At 48.2% G+C, this 6000-nt stretch overlaps 1 non-coding gene and 1 pseudogene across 1 annotated transcript; one reads left to right on the top strand and one right to left on the bottom strand.

The window, feature by feature from the left end:
* The first annotated feature begins 540 nt into the window (after window positions 1-540).
* LOC139244073 (U2 spliceosomal RNA) lies at window positions 541-747 on the top strand (annotated as a pseudogene).
* A 3520-nt stretch (window positions 748-4267) lies between these two features.
* Window positions 4268-4431, bottom strand: LOC139244076 (U1 spliceosomal RNA). Its single transcript, XR_011589864.1, has one exon. It is a non-coding gene; the product is annotated as a U1 spliceosomal RNA (small nuclear RNA).
* Between the last annotated feature and the right edge of the window lie 1569 nt (window positions 4432-6000).

The raw sequence follows: 6000 nt of genomic DNA on the forward strand, positions 1-6000 counted from the left end.
ATGATTTGGATGAAGGAATTGAGTGCAATATCTCCATGTTTGCTGATGACACGAAACTGGGTGGCGGTGTGAGCTGTGAGGAGGACGCTAAGAGGCTGCAGGGTGACTTGGACAGGTTGGGTGAGTGGGCAAATGTATGGCAGATGCAGTATAATGTGGATAAATGTGAGCTTATCCACTTTGGGGGCAAAAACACGAAGGCAGAATATTATCTGAATGGTGACAGATTAGGAAAAAGGGAGGTGCAACGAGACCTGGGTGTCATGGTTCTTTAGTCATTGAACGTTGGCATACAGGTACAGCAGGCGGTAAAGAAGGCAAATGGTATGTTGGCCTTCATAGCTCGGGGATTTGAGTATAGGAGCAGGGAGGTCTTACTGCAGTTGTACAGGGCCTTGGCGAGGCCTCACCTGGAATATTGTGTTCAATTTTGGTCTCCTAATCTGAGGAAGGACGTTCTTGCTATTGAGGGAGTGCAGCGAAGATTCACCAGACTGATTAAAACATTAAAAAAAAAGACTGGCGCAATCCAGTCTGCAAAAGGCTTCTCGGCCTTTTGGCTAAGATCATGCGTAACTGACCTGACAGGGGAGTAAAGTAACCATGACCCCCAACGTGGTTCTCCCTGGATCAGGAAGGTGATTCTCCTATGCTTTTTGGAAATAAGAGGTGTGTGGCGGGCCTGATCCATCCACCTCCATGGCACGAACTTGGTATTGCAGTACTTCCAGGAACGGTGCTTTGGCTCTCAGCCTTTTGGCTAAGAGCATTGGCGCAGAGTGATCCTTGAATGGGCCCAAAGTGACTTCTGGCGTTTGTAATCTGACAAAGAATTGGAAAGATTGGCAACAAATAGAAAAAAAAGACTGGCGGAATCCAAGATTCAGGATTACGTGCTGAGGGACGCACTAAACATTGGTGCAGTCGCCGCAAAGGCACGGTGGGGAAAGGCCACATTTTGAAATAAAAAAACATCCCCTTGTTCTGGAAGACCAGCAAGTTTCGGCAAGACCAAAGTGCGTCTTTGACCGAGTTGATGGCCCTCCAGCAGCAGGTGAGGTCTGTCTCGGTGTGTGTCCCTGGGAACAGCCCGTAGAGCACAGAGTCCTGTGTTACAGAGCTGCTCGGGATGAACCTCGACAGCAACCACTGCATCTCTTTCCAGACCTGCCTTGCAAAGGCGCAATCCTGAAGGAGGTGGGTGACAGTCTCGTCCGCCCCGCAGCCGACTCGGGGGCACCGTGCCGTGCTGCTGAGATGTCGGCTGTGCATGAACGCTCTGACAGGGAGGGCCCTCCTCACCGCCAACCAAGCTACGTCTTGGTGCTTGTTTTTTTTAATTTCAAAATATACTTTATTCATAAAAAAATCTGTACAGTACATTCAAAGGCATTTCAATACATTTAGCTGCGGTCAGCAATCCCATACACTATTATTTGGGTGCTGACGGCAGTTCCGTTCATTACATTTCCTTGTTTTCCAGTTCAAGTGCAATTCGGTCCAATACGGGATACCTTGTAGTACATGCAAACAAATTACATTTCATGTGTCACTATACAGTACACGGAATGGGTGACGGTACATTTACATTTTTTTTTTTTCTTTTCAACGTGCATTTCGCAACAGACCTTGCATTGTACATGGCACTACACAGGTGTTTACTGATCATGGTGCTCCATGTACACAAAAAATAAATTACAAATACAGCCCGAGGCGGGGTTTGTACTGATTCCTGCCCCCGGGTTTACCGTGGCAGAAGGGGTCCTTGAAACTACTGTGTCTGTGAGCACTCTAGTAATGACTCCACGAGGTAAGGTGTTGTACTTGAACTGTGGTGACCTTAGTCCATTTATTACAGCTCCTGAGTGAGGGTACAGCATGGTGAGCTCCCTTTTATACCTGGTTACCTGTCGTGTACAGTGCAACATCGCCACTGACACCTGGGAATCCCTGGCCAAAGACTGCCCTAAGTGGAGGAAGTGCATCCGTGAGGGCGCTGAGCACCTCGAGTCTCATTACCAAGAGCATGCAGAAATCAAGCGCAGGTAGCAGAAGGAGCGTGCGGCAAACCAGGCTCCCCAGCCACCCTTTCCTTCAACGACTATCTGTCCCACCTGTGACAGGGACTGTGGTTCTCGTATTGCGCACACATAGAAACATCAAAAATAGGTGCAGGAGTAGGCCATTCGGCCCTTCGAGCCTGCACCACCATTCGATAAGATCATGGCTGATAATTCCCTCAGTACCCCTTTCCTGTTTTCTTTCCATACCCCTTGGTCCTTTAGCCATAAGGGCCATATCTAACTCCCTCTTGACTATATCCAATGAACTGGCATCAACAACTCTCTGCGACAGAGTATTCCACAGGTTAACAACTCTCTGAGTGAAGAAGTTTCTCCTCATCTCAGTCCTAAATGGCCTACCCTTTATCCTAAGTCTGTGTCCCCTGGTTCTGGATTTCCCCAACATCGGGAACAATCTACCGGCATCTAACCTGTCCCGTCCCGTCAGAATCTTGTATGTTTCTATGAGATCCCCTTTCATCCTTCAAAGCTCCAATGTATAAAGGCCCAGTCGATCCAGTGTCTCCTCATATGTCAGTCCTGCCATCCCGGGAATCAGTCTGGTGAATCTTCGCTGCACTCCCTCAATAGCAAGAACGTCCTTCCTCAGATTAGGAGACCAAAATTGAACACAATATTCCAGGTGAGGCCTCGCCAAGGCCCTGTACAACTGCAGTAAGACCTCCCTGCTCCTATACTCAAATCCCCGAGCTATGAAGGCCAACATACCATTTGCCTTCTTTACCGCCTGCTGTACCTGTATGCCAACGTTCAATGACTAAAGAACCATGACACCCAGGTCTCGTTGCACCTCCCTTTTTCCTAATCTGTCACCATTCAGATAATATTCTGCCTTCGTGTTTTTGCCCCCAAAGTGGATAAGCTCACATTTATCCACATTATACTGCATCTGCCATACATTTGCCCACTCACCCAACCTGTCCAAGTCACCCTGCAGCCTCTTAGCGTCCTCCTCACAGCTCACACCGCCACCCAGTTTCGTGTCATCAGCAAACATGGAGATATTGCACTCAATTCCTTCATCCAAATCATTAATGTATATTGTAAAGAGCTGGGGTCCCAGCACTGAGCCCTGCGGCACTCCACTAGTCACTGCCTGCCATTCTGAAAAGGACCCGTTTATCCCGACTCTCTGCCAACCAGTCGTCTATCCACGTCAGTATATTGCCCCCAATACCACGTGCTTTGATTTTACACACCAACGGGACCTTGTCAAAAGCCTTTTGAAAGTCCAAATACACCACATCCACTGGTTCTGCCTTGTCCACTCTACTAGTTACATCCTCAAAAAATTCCATAAGATTTGTCAAGCATGATTTCCCTTTCCTAAATCCGTGCTGACTTGGACCGATCCTGTCACTGCTTTCCAAATGCGCTGCTATTTCATCCTGAATAAATGATTGCAACATTTTCCCCAGCACTGATGTCAGGCTAACCGGTCTATAATGACCCACTTTGTCTCTCCCTCCCTCCCTCCCTTTTTATACCGCAGTGTGGGCTGGCCCCGTGCTGTCCCTGTCCCCGAACTCAAGCCTCTCCTGGTCCCCGATCACGTCCCTCCACAGTCTCTTACCGCCCCTTCGCCCCGACCTCGTCGCTCCCGCTGTGTGTGCCCACGCGCCAATCAGCGAGCTGATCCAAAATCAGTGTGCTGAGATAGCTCCAGATGAATTGAAAGAGATTTGTGGGTTGCAGTTGATTAAACGCTGAAAATGCCCAAGCAATTTGTCCAAAGTAGCAGTGAAGAAAGCTGAATGAACTATGTGGCTAAAGCAAGTGAAAGTGCGTGATGTTCTGCTGAGACCATAGCTTCCGTACTGTGTGGAATTGTGGTCCCCGAGATCCAAGGGAGATCTTCAAGCCAGTGAAATGTGATGTATTAAACCTGAAATATTGTCCGCCTGTTGGATTGTGTGTGTATGACAGCACAGTCCCACACGAGTTGTCCGTCGTCCCCTGTTGGACTGTGTGTGCATGCTGATATGCGGCAGTTGGTCGGAATGGAGGAAACAACACTTGGACTCGGAGAGTTTTGTGATGGCCTCGTAACGTCTCGTACTTCGCAGGGTTAGTGGGCATTTTTATCAGCGCCTCTGCTGGAATTGAAGCCTAGGTTAAGACTGATGAATAGATAATGAACTTAGAAACGGATATGTTGCAAATTCTGATATTAATTGCAAAGCCAGGGGAGAGCGCGAACGCAGTCCCCCACTACCACAAATTTTGCAGTCGAGTATCCCGCATTTGGGGACATCGCAGGCGTCAGCACACCCGAAGTGCAATGGGCTAGCCTCGTCCTGGGAGAACCACCTTCTTGATCATGGTTACTCCCCTGCCAGGTAAGTATGCTCGATTTTCGCACACAACTGCCTCCCGACATCATCCGCTGCCTCTTAACGTCTCAACGACTCATGTATAAAAAATCACAATGTCCCTTTTCACAAAGTGCTGCTGCTTTGACATGTCCATTCTGCTAAAATATTGCAATGTCTAATGATATATCCCTTGTGAAAACACTACTTTAATACAGAAGATACCGTCCTTATTTGCAAATTATCCTTAAAAGGAAATCAAAGCTCCCTCAGTAACATGCCTTCGGGCCAGGGAAAGTTTTCCGCAAATATAATCGCGATGTATATTTATTGCCTGTGAAGTAAATGTTTGTCAAATCTTCACATGAAAACTAATTCAGAATCTGACGTGTTTGAAAAAGCAATGTTCCAGTTTTGCACAGGGGAAGATCAATAGGGAGGTGTGAGCTTGTGGCCGGGAGTCTTCGTCACAACAACAGCAACAACAAAAACTTGTATTTATATAGCGCCTTTAACGCAGTGAAACGTCCCAAGGCATTTTTTTAAATTTCAAAATATACTTTATTCATAAAAAAATCTGTACAGTACATTCAATGGCATTTCAGTACATTTAGCTGCGGTCAGCAATCCCATACAATACATCTGGGTGCTGACGGCAGTTCCGTTCGTTACATTTCTTGTTTTTCAGTTCAAGTGCAATTCGGTCCAATAAACGGGATACATTGTGGTACATTCACACAAATTACGTTTCATGTGTTACAATCCAGTGCCCGGAATGGGTGACGGTACATTTACATTTTTCTTTTCAAACATGCATTTCGTAACACACCTTGCATTGTACATGGCACGACATTGGTGTTTACAGATTTGGTGCTCAATGTTCACAAAAAGTAAATTACAAGTACAGCCCGAGGGGGGTTTGTGCTGATTCCATCCCCTGGGTTTACCGTGGCGGAAGGGCTTTAAACTGTGGCCCTTCCCCACCGTGCCTTTGCGGCGACTGCACCAATTTTTAGTGCGTCCCTCAGCACGTATTCCTGGATCTTGGATTGCGCCAGTCTGCAACACGCAGACGTGGACATCTCCTTGCTCTGGAAGACCAGCAAGTTTCGGCAAGACCAAAGAGCGTCTTTGACCGAGTTGATGGCCCTCCAGCAGCAGGTGATGTCTGTCTCGGTGTGTGTCCCTGGGAACAGCCCGTAGAGCACAGAGTCCTGTGTTACGGAGCTGCTCGAGATGAACCTCGACAGCAACCACTGCATCTCTTTCCAGACCTGCGTCGCAAAGGCGCAATCCTGAAGGAGATGGGTGACAGTCTCGTCCGCCCCGCAGCCGGCCCGGGGGCACCGTGCCGTGCTGTTGAGGCGTCGGCTGTGCATGAACGCTCTGACGGGTAGGGCCCTCCTCACCGCCAACCAAGCTACGTCTTGGTGCTTGTGTGAAAGCTCTGGCGATGAGACGTTCTGCCAAACAAGTTCGACAGTCCGCTCAGGGAACCACCCGACAGGGTCCACCCTCTCCTTCTTTCGTAGGTTACGACTCTTCAAGTGCACACCCAAGTACTTTTTAAATGTGATAAGGGTTTCTGTCTCTATCACCCTTTC

This window comes from Pristiophorus japonicus, unplaced genomic scaffold, assembly GCF_044704955.1.
Source record: "Pristiophorus japonicus isolate sPriJap1 unplaced genomic scaffold, sPriJap1.hap1 HAP1_SCAFFOLD_201, whole genome shotgun sequence".
Lineage (NCBI taxonomy): Eukaryota > Metazoa > Chordata > Chondrichthyes > Pristiophoridae > Pristiophorus > Pristiophorus japonicus.